This window comes from Saimiri boliviensis, chromosome 12 (genome assembly GCF_048565385.1).
Source record: "Saimiri boliviensis isolate mSaiBol1 chromosome 12, mSaiBol1.pri, whole genome shotgun sequence".
NCBI lineage: Eukaryota > Metazoa > Chordata > Mammalia > Primates > Cebidae > Saimiri > Saimiri boliviensis.
Genome location: NC_133460.1, coordinates 71,232,149 through 71,247,037, shown reverse-complemented (window position 1 = coordinate 71,247,037; position 14,889 = coordinate 71,232,149). Strand labels below are relative to the sequence as shown.

The 14,889-nt window shown below is 35.7% G+C and overlaps 1 protein-coding gene across 2 annotated transcripts in view; it reads left to right on the top strand.

Annotated features, from left to right (window-relative positions):
* The window catches only part of PRKG1 (protein kinase cGMP-dependent 1), a 1,343,496-nt gene that overhangs the window by 374,152 nt on the left and 954,455 nt on the right, over nucleotides 1-14,889 (top strand). The window lies entirely within an intron of this gene.

Below are 14,889 nucleotides of genomic sequence, written 5' to 3'. Positions count from 1 at the left end.
GCTGGGAAGGGTCGTGGTGGGGGCAGGGTGGTGGGGATGGTTCATGGGTACAAAAACAATGAGAAAGAATGAGTAAGACCTAATACTTGCTAGCACAACAGAGAGATTGTAGTCAATAATAATTTAATTATACATTTAAAAATAACTAAAAGAGTATAATTGGACTGTTTGTACCCCACAAAGGATACATGCTTGAGGGATGAATATCCAACTTTCCATGATGTGATTATTACACTTTGCATGCATGCCTGTATCAAAAAATATCATGTACCTCATAAATATATACAGCTACTATGTACCCAGAAAAATTATTTAAAAATAAAAATCTCCCATTCTATTCTGTATTTTTATCAATAAATTGAGGTTTAAAATATCATTTCCCACATATAGTTTTCATAAATAATTATAGCTGAACAATACAATACAACAAATGTAAAAATCAACCACACTGTACATCAGAATAGTCTAACATCCTGTTTCCAGTTGGGTAGATGTCCCAATTTCTTCTTCATGTTGTGTAATTTTTCTCTCTCATACATATTGCTCTGAGATAGTTACTAATCAATGTAAGAATCTGATGAAAACTTCTTTGTTTCCAGGTCTTCATAATATGAAAACTTTTAAAGGAGCCAGGCTATGTTGTCTAAGGGAGGGATGATTTGTCATGTTTCAAAATGAACTGAAAATCTTGGGTTTGGGGAGATAAATAAGCCAGTATTACTTGTATGTTTTGATTAGAGATATCAAAAAAACAGATGAAGGGTCTTTCATCTGTGCTGTGTAGGCTCAGATGCTGACAGTTATAGGGACCCTCCCTCTGAGCATGGTAGCAAATGTCTGGGCATAGGAATGGCATAGCAGATTTCAGAGTCAGATGCATAAATTAGAGTCTGAGTCCTCCACTTATTAACCATATGAATTTTACAGATTTCTGACATGACTAAGCCTTAATTTTCTCACCTATAAATGGATCCATACCACACAGGATTGTTTCATCATGAAATCAAATAATACACATATGAAATGCTTAACATGGTACTTGGTGCATATTAAGTCCTCAATAAAGGATAGCTTTCATTATTACTATTATTATTTCCATCTGTATTTTAGAGGCACGTAATACAAAATTCAAGAATCCTCTAATCTTTTAGCCTTGTTTACCTTCTTTGGCAATACCCTAGAAATGTGGAGTGACTTACACTGCTTTTCTAAGTTCCTTTGAGCATTTTTAAAGGATGATTTTTTCAGACTTTGCAGAAGAGAAGTTAGAATCACATATACGTGTAGGGTGACTTGTTCAAGATTATTTTGTAGGTTCCTAATAGAAACATGCTTTGTATTCTCCTGTTCTTTCTCCCACACACCGTGCTTCTTTTCCTGGATACCAAAATTAAATCAAAGTTGAAACATTAATCAGAGAAAAGCTTTTGTTGTTGCTTTTCCCTTTTTCTGAAAAGAAAGCTAATAGCCTCAGTGAAGATGTAACCATCCTGATAACTTAGCATGTTTGACAGGACCTCCCTACCTCTTTTCAGCTGTTAGAAAGGATATCCACCCAGAATTTTTTTTCATTCTTGAAAGATCGTCTAGTGGAAGCTGGAAAAATAAAGTGAGGTCATGAATTCTTTTTTAAAGGCTATTTAATTACAAGATAAATAAAAAATTGCCTAGAATTTTTAATGTGGGAGGCTGGTCTTTGATGAATGTTGTCTTTGCAAATATCCCCAATGATAGTAGTAGACACGAGTGTGGATGCCACCATCGCATTTATATTGTGAATGGGATTTTCTTGACACCTATGTTTTCACAGAGTATTGCAGATTCTTGCTGCAGAAAAAGGGTGGGAAAAACCCAACCTACAGCACTGCTAATGTTAGTACTTCTTTATATAGACAGATCCTGCTAATCCTGCACATTTTTTAGTCCTGTATTTGCTATGACAATAACATTTTTCCTTCCCATCATAGAATTTGTCTTATTAGGCAGAAGTTGCATGCTGCACACCTCCAGAGTTTTATTTTAAAGCTTTGCTACTGTGTTGGTGGCAAGGATCACTGTAAAGAAAAAGAGAAGATTCTAGTAAGAGAATGTAGGTGAACCAGAATGGTTGATGAAAATATATCCAGAGCAATCAAAATTCTGTTTCTTCTTCTTTTTTCTTTCTTTTTTTTTTTTTTTTTAGGGAACCAGTTTATAATGTCACTGCTCTGGTTCAAACAATTGTATATGCAGTCCATGCTGAGGGAGAAATATCTATGCGGTCCAAGATAAAAAAGGCACTTTACATTTTGCGCTCAAAGATTGTCCATGCTATAGTTATCTGCCCAGGAAAGGCTATTTGTAAACAGAATAAATCATTCTTTGGAGCTATCAGCCCTCAACGTCGTATGATTTTCTGAATATTCTAGACTAAAAGATGCTGCATTTTCACGTCTCTGCACTCCCCACCTTTACTAGAATTCCTTCTTCCCTACTTTTTTTTCCTCTGCTTCGCCTGCCTTTTGAACTACTATTTGTACTTTAAAGCATAACTCAGATGCCATCTGTGGTCTCTTCTGTTGATTTCCCCCCTACTTCACCTTTGGTCAACTCCCTCATCTTGTTCATGTGTCTCTAATTCTGCATTTTTCTATAAACTTTAGATAAATGCTTTCTTTCCCACGTAAATTTACTTGACTCTTCTCAACCTGTTTCTAGCCAGCCAAGGGCAGCTGCCTGACTCCCATTGCACCATGTACATCCCTCTGTCGCAGCACTATTGCTTTATAATTGGGAATTTCTCTAGGCACATTTATCTTATCTATTAGGGTATACATCCCTTAAATGTACGGGAGCTCTTATTTTTATTCCCATCATGCCCTTAGCACGCAGCACATGGTACACTCTCTGTAAATGGTTGTTAAGGGAAGAGACTGTTTTAATAACTGTGATGGCCCAGGATGTAGTATAGGGCCTGCAAATGGCAGGAGCTAGATAAATATTTGCTGACTTGAATTAGCCACTCTCTGTTAGAATGGCACTTAGCAAGCAGTGTAATGGATATAGACATACATGGAAGGAGGTAAGAAATGAGAGGAAGATCTTTCAGTCATTGCAAGTAGGCAAGTAGATTTTTAGGCTTAGCGGTCTCTTTCTAAAGTCTGTTGAAGGAACCTAAACCCTCTGGATTAAGGAAATTCTGTTATCAATGTCTATGAGCAAGGAAGTAGTATTGATTGGTTTAACACTGCTTAACTTCCCAGAGAGGGGAAGCAGCTTCTGTCTTAGCTCATTTGCCTTCTGTTGGAAATACCACGCTCTCATCAATGATGACTCAGATGAGGACACATGAAACAGCAACTGAAGAGGCTGCACACCCTGCTCTGAAATCTTTTGGCAGAGGTCCTCTACCTGCCAGCTCAGTGTCAATGACGGGCATTCAATTAGGGGAATTCTTAATGATTTTCATTTGTAAAATCCTTTACGGGTATTTTATGGACAAAAGCCTCTTTCAGAAACTTGCTATTGACAAGAATAAAACATGAAGCCTTATATGTTATGCTTTACATGGGAAATTGATATTAGTGGTCATATCCCATAGTCATTAGGGATCTTTTTCTGTTTCATATTATTTCATTACAATTTTATTGAGAAAAAAATTTCTATATAAATCCTCTTTTGATATACGGTAGCCCCAAGAGAGTTTTGTCTAAGCCCAGCATTCTGAAAGTTCCCCAAATGACTACAAAATGAAATACTTTTAAAACCCTTGAAATATGTTTTAATATTTGGAAATAAAATGTAGCCCATGCTATTTGTAAGGCACTTTGCTAAATGCTAAGTTTTCATTACTGTTCAATACATTTTATTTTACATATTAGGAATTTCTAGATTTTATTTTTTTAAGTTCCAAAACTTTTTAAAAGTTAGTTATCCATTGTTTCATAATAAATTACGCCAAATCTTCATGGCTTAAAACAGCCATAAGAATTTCTTATTTTTCATGGTTTCTTTGAGTCAGGAATTTGTGAAGTTCTCAGCTGAGGGGGTCATGAGATTGCAGTCAGATGCTGGCTGTACCTGAAATGACTACAGTTGAAAGGACTGTAAATTTATATGGATTATTGGCTAAAATTTCATTTGATATTGGAAAGTGGCCAGGAAACTTTATTAATGGTTTTAGAAGATTAGGCATGTTTCTTTTTTAAATGACTAAAGGATTCATCTGGAGTTAGTTCTTATGCCATTATTCTAAGCCTATTTTTTCCTGCAATTAAAATCCTTTTAAAGTGTAACTGTATTCTAGTGAAAATATTATATATTATAATTATTTGTTAAAAATTTAGTTAAAAATAGCATTAGAATTGAAAAGTTTTGTGGTTAGACCATTTTAGCCACTTTATCAGTACTCACTAAAAACCACTGCTTCCTCTGATGAATGGGGAAACAAACTAGAGGTACACAGATTACCTGTATTCTGGAGGGCATTTAGCCAGCTTGGGTTACTTAGCTGGTCGTGTATGTGTGTGTGTGTGTGTGTGTGTGTGTGTGTGTGTGTGTGTGTATACAGGATCCATTACTATTAATATATATGTAAATGAATTACTTTACTAATTTTACTGAATTCAGATTTATTTAAAAGAAAAATAGGCCCCATTTTATTTTTAAAGAAATGAAACATCTTTACCAGTAAAGAAAGGGAGTACTTGGTTTCTGCCATCATGGCTGACTATGTTTTAGCATTAGGAGTGAGGCTTTCCTTGCTGTAAATAAGTATATCGCTCAGCTAGAACTTGAGAGAAGAAAGGTGAATGGCATAAAGTATGCGGCAGGTGTGTAGAAAGCAAGGAGGGGAAGAATGAATACACCAAAGGACCAGATAGGAAAAGAACTCTACATTTGGTGATCAAAATTATTTATAGAACTAGTTCTTTAATGCGGATATATAAGACTGATATCAAACTGTGGGCCAGAGAGCTAGTCCGGAATTTCCAAGTTACAGAGTAAACTCTACCTTTCAGAACTCTTCTTCTCCCCACTGAATGACAAGGGTATTTTTAATTCTTCAGAAAATTGTTCAGGAGTTTCTGGGGTATCCTGAGGGAAATATTACAACCCCCATAATGAGGGAAAATGCTAGCTGAGAGTTATGATAGTTTTCTTGAAGCTAATTAGATCATTGACACTTGCAAAGATTTCTTTTGGAACACTGCTTTTCATAACTTTGAGCTGTAGGAGCACCAGCTATAGGAGGTGTTAAGGAATCCATGAATACACCTGCTGGTGTATAAACTCATTGTTACATTATGTAGCATCGGGCCTGGGAATCAGAAAGAGCTGATTTCAATTTTGCCTGCCTTCTGTGTTTATGACCTTATACAGGTATACTTATGCACATAGGGGCTTTCTAATTCTAACAAAGAAGTTATAAAAGATATCAGCCTCCAGCATACTGGGTAGATTGTTCAATCATTTTAAATGAAATCAACTGATTTAAGGAGAACATTGGAGTAAAGCAGAATTTGCTTTTATGTTCTAGCTCTGCCTCTTGTTAAACTCCATTATTTCAGGACAAATAATTTAAATTTTCTCATTTTCAGTTTACCTACTTATCAATTGAGATAGTGATAGCTGCCTTGTCAGTATCATAGGCTAGTGAGTGAAATAAAGATAGGAATAAGAGATTATTTCTAAGCTATAAAATTCCCCTCAGAGTTCATAATTATTACTGTACCACAGGCTTGTAACACTTTTGTCTTCATAGTTATTTTTCCTACTTAGAGATGAATGTCATTGACTCTCTGCACAGTTTAGTTGTTTTCTTTAGTAGTAGATGATTGAGCCATCCAAATACTCCTGTGTGGTCCTCTTATTTTAGAGCAAGCAACACATTTCATGATAAGCTATGGCCATAGAGGTGAGATTTGTGTCTGAACAAATCAATTTGCTGTGTTTTCAAACCATGGTGTAGTAAAATAATCAATCACTCAGGCATTTTTTTCCTCTAAGAAACTAGTGAAGAGCAGGTTATGGCTCATTAAAGATACTGAGTAAAGGATGCTAAGGAAAGTGTGTCGTTGGAGCTATACCATATTCAAGGGCACTTAGCAGTATTCTCAGCACCGATAAAGAGAAATGGTCTTTTAAATAATATAATAAATAAATACAATTCTGGGGTGCCTTATTGCTGGAAATGTATAGACAGTTTTTTCTGGTATATGATATCAAAGACAAAATACTCCCCAAACAATGTTTTAACCTCCACAAGTACACTGCCACAACTAATGTTACTACCATCCTCATTATCATTTATTTAGCCCATGCGACATGGCATGAACTGCTATATAGACTCCCCCTATATTATCTTATTAAAGCTTGCTTAACAGTATAGCTACCATCATTATACTTACTTGGCATTTATAGTCATTGCTTTGCTCTACTTTATCTTTGAACCAACTACAACTTAATTGACACCTACATAAGAGAAGACCCTACCCATCTTAAGATAGTGAAATAGTGGCAGAGAATTGCTTCAGCCTGTGAGTCATGGTCTAAGTCACTCATTCAGTTATTAGTAAGATGTTTTTGAAATTTTGTTCTTGAACTTATTGAGAGCACTCAGGTCCATGGTGAAAATTTAAAGATTTTTCTTTTCTTCTTAGGATCTCTGAATTAGAAGTAGTTAAGAGTTGTCTAGGTTAACCACCTATCTCATGCATAATAATGATCATCCAGTTACTTCTGAAATGCCAAATTATTATCTATCAGCCACTGCTTGTTCTTATTAAGGCAGAATCTCTTATGTAAGTCATTCTAAGAACAAAAGTGCGAGCAGAAACACTGTGTATATGACTACCTGGATTTTTAGTGATAACAGTCACCTTCAAAACTTGTTTTTTATATGATTTTGTTAATTCTAATCAATCTATTGAAATTGCATTAATCAATTTCTATTTTTGCCTTGTAAATTTTCTTGAAAGCTAGATATTTTTCTGGAAACAGCATTATTCAGGAATCTTAGATCTATTTTAACAAGTTCACAAGTTTATATGGTCATTTTTCTGTTTCTGTATCAAGAGTAAGTTATTTAAAAAAAAAACACTGAAATAAAAATTAAGTACAAGAGTTACATAATTGTGAAATGGATTCAAATTTTGGACATCGAATCCCTACTTGGCATGCAACTGAATGGTAAACAAGATGAATGGTAAACAAGATTTTGTTGTTGTTTTTGTTTTTGAGATTCAGCATCACTCTGTTGCTCAGGCCGGAGCACAGTGGCATGATCATAGCTATTTGCAGCCTTGATCTCCTGGGCTCAAGGGGTCATTCAGCCTCAGTCTCCTAAGTTAGATTAGGCATTTAAGAAACAGAGCTATTTAAAAAAAAGCTATTTTTTCTATGTGCTTATAAAAGTGTATGACTTTTCCAAGAAAACCACGTTTTCTTTAATACCCATCATGGCTCTTTTCAAACTGTTACATGAGATGTCGTCTTTTTTTTTTTTTTTTTTGATAGTAAAAATGTAAGTTTTTATTTATTAAATTTTTAGCAAACGTAATGCCATAGTATCCTTTAATAAATTACTGATTAAGGAAATTATAAAAAGGTAATTGATTTTGACAATATTGACCACCATTTATTCCATAATACTAACACCTAACATTATGTAAAAGTGGCTTTGATTTTAAATTATACTTTTAAGAAAAGACATTGAAACTGTATTTTATTTTTTTTATTATACTTTAAGTTCTGGGATACATGTGCAGAACATGCAGGTTTGTTACATAGGTGTACATGTGCCATGGTGGTTTGCTGATTCCAGCAACCTGTCATCTACATTTCTCCTAATGCTATGCCTCCCCTAACCCCTACCCTCTGACAGACCCCGGTGTGTGATGTTCCTGTCCTTGTGTCCATGTTTTCTCATTGCTCAACTACCACTTCTAAGGGAGAAGATGTGGTGTTTGGTTTTCTGTTCCTGTGTTAGTTTGCTGAGACTTCTTTTAAGGCCAAGCTTTAAGTATTGTTATGATCAGCTCAGAACAAGGAATTCATTTTGCAACAGCAAATCATTCTCTGTCCTAGTCACCTTCCAGAATTGCCTGTAGTGCCTTTTCAAAATACAGATGCCCTGCCCCAAACCTTTTAGAGTCCCGATTCAAAAGATGCTACATGAATCCCAGATGTTGTTATTTTTAAATGTCCTTATATGGATCTAATGTATGATCAACAGTGACAGTCATTGAATATTTTTAAGAGACTGCAAAATAAGGTCTTCCAGAAGGAAGTAAAATCATAGTCCAAAAAAAAAAAAATCTTGGCACCCCATCAAAAGTAGATTGACCAAAAAATATTTTTGGAGACTCTGCATTGATAAGCATGGCTCCTCCAGACTGACTGCCCAGTAAATTACACTGAGACTGAGAGATTCCTTCATCTCTGATGGAATCTACCTATGTTTATACTTTCTTTGATATTGAGAGCAGAAGATTGTGAATATCAGCTGATCCATCTCTTCACTGAATTAAATCAAGTATAGGGAGAAGGAAAAATCCAAGTATGTGGATGTAAAAAGGAACAAGAAGGGGGATGTGAAGTAGGTAAAATTGAACAGAGGTGTCAGATAATACCAGGAAGCCTCCCAGGGACTTAATAACTTCAATTTACTTATTAGCTTCTTCTTGGTTATCTACAGCTGTTGTTTATTAATTCAGATCATCATTAGAAACACGTGCTGTTGTCCTACTGCTAGATGGCTTAAGGTGATGGTGGTAGGTGTCATGAGTTTTTTTCACCATGACTCTGCCCCCTGTACTACTTTAGGAAAAGTCAGGGCACATGAACCCTGTGGTTCCCATTAGTTAGTCCTCGTGGAGTTCTCTGCCCTTCTCTGCCCTGACCACGTCAATGTAAGGTTTTTTGTATGCACAAAGGCAAGGTACTTTTAATTGAAAAGTTTCTTATTTCTCTAGAGTGAAAATGTGCATACTAAATTTAAAAATAATCAAAATAAATAAAATAGCTGTGTTCTGTACAAATGGAAATTTAAGAAGAGGACCTCTTAGAAAATGCTAAACCAAAAAAGGTGCATTTGATTTGAATAATGACAGAAACATTGATCTCTCTTTTCCTGGGCTGAACTAAACACTGGCAGGACATGCTCAGCCTTCTTAGCACCAGAATTAGATTAATGTTACCGCAGTTCTGTATTAGATGGCTAAGGGGAAAATATAATCCATGCTAAAACTCATAGCTGGTTTCTCTATATTTTAGTCCATTTACTTGAAACTGGATCTTTGCTCTATGGTTAGCTTTTTATAACTGACCATTTATTTAGCCTGTCTGCTGTCTTAGGATGGGCTTTTCAGTAGTCAGGAAAATGCGAGGAACCATTTAGTCACTATGTGTCTTTTATACACAAATACGTGGTTTAGGCACACAATATCCTTCAGAGATATGACATCATAAAAGACTATTGACATTGACCTTCATGAAAGGAGAACATTGCTAATTTGTAGTATGTGCTTGGCCATTTCCAATATCCACTAAGATCCATATGCTTAATGTCACTGGCAATGTCACTTTCATCACATTCACTTCAAGCTAGTGTGTTGGAGATTGGACTTTATTACTTTAGAAATCGTGTAGTTAAAAATAAGAGGGAAAAACCTAAATTCCCTTTATAAGGAAAATACCTAGCCTAGTTCAAATGGATGGATTTACATTTAAAAAGTTTCAGAGAAAAATCTATAGATAGAAAAATTAATAATTCTTTGGTGTAATTATCTCGGAAATGTTTCATTTATCTGGATTGAAGTTTTTTAAATATTGCTCAGATAGACTCCTTGGGGTAGCTTTACCATGATTAGGAGTTTAGTCCTCAGCTTTACAGATTCAAGAAGTCAGTATTATCCAAGTTGATAAGGCTATGAAGTCTGACTCATGTGAACCAAATGCACAAGGGATTCAAATATAACCACATAGAAAGCTCTATATAATAAGTAGAACAAATAATTACCATTTATTGAGTGCCTACTTTAGTAACAATTATAATGAAAGGTTCTTTTCCTGCTGGGATAAATATGTTAGCACAGAAAATCAATTTGGGTCTGGACAGTGATGAATTTAAGTCTCATACAGACCATTACTAGCTCTATAACTTTGGGTTTTCTTATTTGTCAGGGGTGCCAGAATTAAGTCATAAGATTGATCTAATATGTGTAAATCACTAAGCACAGTATCTGGCACATGATAGGCACACAGTAAAATGCCTGTTGTCACTATCATCATCATCCTCATCTTGTTGCCACCACTCATCATCATTAACAACATATCTAACAGATCCTATGCTGCCTGCTTCAAAGCCCAATCTCTTTCCATACTGTCATCTTCCTGCGGGAGTTGGGTTGACTAACCAGCACAATTTGCTCTAGAGGAAATCTGCACAAGACATCAAATTATAATCAAAAGGCAGTTAGTATAATGTCATGAGATAAGAGGAAATCAACTTAATAATCTTAAAGTTTGTGGCTTCTAACACTGGGTGCTTGATATGTCTGTCTCTACAGCGGAGTGATACTGTCATTCAGGACCAATAATTGGGTTAATTTTTTAGGGCTGACTATTCCACTAATTTTAATTGTTACTGTTTATTTCTAACAATATGTCATGAAGGGATGCTGAACATCAGGATCACTGAGGAGCTTGTTAGAAATGCAGAATCTCAGCCCAGTTCCAGAGCTGGTAAATTAGAATCTGCATTTTAGCCAGATTCCTAGGGGATTCAAATGCACAATAAAGTTTGAGAAACATAATTTTTGGGGGATATCTAGGGGTATCTCTCTTAGGCATCTAGTCTCATCCATTATACGCATAGTCTTACTAGTTTTCCTTCAATAGAATAAACTTATCCCCAAGTAATCTTATTTCCAAGCTGCATAGCTTTTACTAATTTTTTCCTCTCTATCACTATTTTTAAAAATGCTATATAAAAGAGACTAAATAAAAAAACAATTCTATGTCTTTGTTTAAAAATGACTCTATCACTCAAGTTCTATATCTTGGCAGATGGCCTCATTTATATTTCAGAGAAAAGAAAGTTTTATACTTTTTGGTTCTGCTTTTTAGAGTTTGCTTTTGCATGAGGTAATTTTTTAAAATTTTCATTCACCTCTTTGAAGTCTTTCATTTTTTCCCTCATTTTGTTTCTCTGGTGTGATTTCTCTGGTGTGATCCCTCAATCACTACTGCTGAAGGAAGTGCAATGTTAGCCTGACACCAACCAACTGGAAACCTGGTAGTGCTTTTGGAAATTCTTGGTCTTTCAGTTTTTCCTGGTAGAACTTGGAGTTCATCTGTGTTTGCGACCACTGATAAGTGGATATTAAATAAGCCACCAGTTCCTTCTTAAGAGAGTATTCTACAATTAATGAGTTTGGTCTCCAAGAAAACGATGTTCTTGTCAAGACAAACTTTAAAACTTTGGATGCCTCTGATCAACCCATACTTTACGGAGGTAACTTCTCTATAACCCATCAAGCTTCCACTTATCTACTCTTTGCCATAAATTAGTAGGCCTGATAACATACCTATTTGTAAATACAGCTATCTCCAGAGTCTCTCTGTTAACTTATCACAGGAATCTGTGTAAACAAACTGAAGGTCCTTCTTGGCCTTCAGATTCATAGAACTAAGACACAGTGTTTAAATGTTTGTGTATTTGTTATGCATCCATATATGTCCTTACATATTTAGACAGGATCATGAAAAATCATTTCTCCAGCATGTGCATGAAAACTTTCTCCAAAATTTCTTAACTTTTTAATATTCTGAATCAAGTCTCTCATTATTTTAACAGAAAATAATTTTACCTTGTTTTACTAAGCCTTGTTTAGAGAGGTAAAAACGCATGTCTATGTCTACCGTTCCCACCTTTCCTGAAAAAGTTAATGACTAAACCAAGTGTTGTAATCCAGGTGTCTTGGGTTCTGGGTCATTGTGCCATTAAATAGCACACATCATAGCAATTGGTTGGGGAATTTTAAATTCATTAATTTATCATTTAAGAAAAACAGTGAGAAATTACTGATTTGTTTTACTAGGTTTTTCCTCTTTGAGCAGTTTCATTTAGAAACTAAGACTTTTTTTTTTTTTTTTCATGTTGTCAGAAGAGCTAAAAAGAAAGTATTTTCAGCTCCCTGGATTTCTACAAGGGAGGCTGTTAACAGTTTTGCAGCACGTATTCAATTAGCTTGTGAAATCTTATCTCTTCTACCAGTAAAAAAGGCTCAAAAAGAAAACATTAATTCCAAAAAGAGCAAGAGGGTGTTTTTGGCAACAGAGTAACTCAACTGAAAGAGAGCTTACTAGTTAAAAATGGTAATTTTGGCATATTGTATTTCTTTAAAGAGGTGTTTCGATCTGCAGAGGTAGGAACCAGATGTATGTAGGTACAAATGCTGCCAAGGGAACATCTCTTATGATGCCCAGGGCTGGAATTTACTCCTTTTTTCTTTCTTGGCACTTAACAACTAGCTCCATAAAAGGAGTTAGACAAGAGTCTTTCTAGTGATAGATACCGTATTCTCCTTCTTGTTTTGTCTGTCCCCCTTATTTTCATCCTTTTATCCTTTTTAATGTCCTTTGATTTGCCAATTTCTCTGCTCCATCTAAAGCAAGCAAAGTCTACTTCTTTTTGGAGTATAAGAACTTCAAGGTGTCTACCAATTCTGAAATCAAAATTGCTCTTCCATGACCTAATATATGATTAATACAGCACAACTGCTAACTCAGCATTTTTTGGTCTAATGGTAAACTCATATTCTCTTAATCAGAAAATGTATTGCCTACATAATAAAATAGATCTTTTATGTTGACATTCAGAGCACTCAAAGATCCAATCCTTAATCTATATTGCTTATTACACCTCAGCTTGACCCCTCTGCCCCAGCCAAACCAGTCTACAAACTTTTACAAGGCTTCCCTCTCCTTTCTGATTATTGTGTTTTGCTGATTTTATTTCCTTTTGTGGAAATGTCCCAACTCCCCCTCTTCCCAAAGCCTACCTGCTTTCCAGAAACCAACTCACATCCTAATTTCTAAGAACATCATAGAGCCAGAATATTTTCTTATGCAGTTTTATCTAATATTCCTAGCTACACATAAACTCTCTTTTATTTTTGCAATGTGAATATTATCCAAGTTGTTTTCTTACCTATTGCAAGTCTAGATTTTTTAGGTTACTATGTTATTTGAAAGCATGCAGTCTTCAGATCTGGCTACTTCATGATTGAAACATATTACATTTTTGTTCACTTTTCTTGTGGAGGACTCTGTTAATAATACAAGAAATTTAAAGCTTCTCTTGACTTTTTAAAGTTATTCACCTAGTAGACAAGAACCTGCTATGGATTGAGCTTCATGAGATCAATATGAATTTCATATTTCTGAAATTTAGTGTAAACATGAATTTTGTATCACCACAGATCATGGTCTATAGTCTTGTTCTTCTAGCGTCTATACCTTTCAGCACTTCTCACACATTGGCTTTATCTTCTGCCAAGTATAAAGCCAATCTTATGTAGAAAAGGTGTTCAGAAAATGCTAGCTGACCTTATTTAAAATTATGGAGTGACATGAGAACATGAGATTGCACAGCATCTTAAGAAGAGAGTTAAACATTTCAAGATCGAGTATTTACTATGCACCATAGACTTACCCTCTTCTTTCTAGTGGATCAAGACTAAAGAGTGCTAGAATGTAGGATATCTCCAGGGAGAAGCAACATGTATGAGAAGCCCACCTGATCAAAATCATTTTGCCACACTGGGGAAATTGTAAACTAAATTGGTTTAACAAAGTCTTCTTCATGGGAGCATGGTGTCCTCAGTGATTTAGTCAAATCAACATCTATCAGGAAGTAGTCTCCAAGAATGAAGTGTATGGATTGGAGAAATGAGAGTAAGAAGAAAGGGACGAAAGGAATGCACTGTTATGGAATTCTAGTTGAAGGAATCTCAGACATTTCCTTCATCTTCATAACACCAGTCTTTATGATTCTAAAAATGAGATTATATACCTGGAGATTTGGAAAACTCAAGGTTCATGTTTCTTCAGCTGAAAATTACTGCTGTAATGCACAGTAAGTGCCTGCCAGTAGGATGTGCTCGTAATCTTTTTTTCTTTTTTTCATTAGGAAGGACTGTTCCTGAATGGAGTGTCTTATTTTGTTGGGATTCTATAACAAGAATACCAGACTAGGTTGCTTATAAACAATAGAAATGTGTCTCTCACAGTTAGGGAGACTTGGAAATCCAAGGTCAAGGTACTGACAGTTTCGGTGTCTTGTGAGGGCCCACCTGTTTGTTCGTAGATGGTGCCTTGTCACTGTGTCCTCATATGGCACGAGGGGTGAGAGAGGTCTCTAGGGCCTCTGTTATACCATCCCACTGGGAAGTAGGTTTCAACATTTGAATTTAGAGGAGTCACACTCAGCCTATAGCAGGGAGTATCTCATCTCCTTCCTCTCTGGAAGGTAAACAAAGGTTGAGTGCCATCAATTTAGAAGGTCTTCATCTGACAGAGGAGATGTAGGGTGTAGAAGAGTTAATAATTACCCAAGGCTGTACAGCTTCCTAGTTGCATGGCAAGAACTGGAATCCAGGTCTCTTGGTTTCTAGTCCAGCACTGTTTGCTCAGCATCACACTATCCAGTTAATAACTCCTCTCCATCCTTCGACTGACCTTGCAACTTTCACCACCTTTATTAAATAGAGTGATTTCCAAGTCAGGTTTTGCAAGAAGCTTTAGGACCATGTGTCCCCAGTGCACCTTACTAATCTAGTTCACCACCTCTGAGAGAACAAGAATGCCCATGAAAAATATCCATGTGCACAGAAGACATTTATG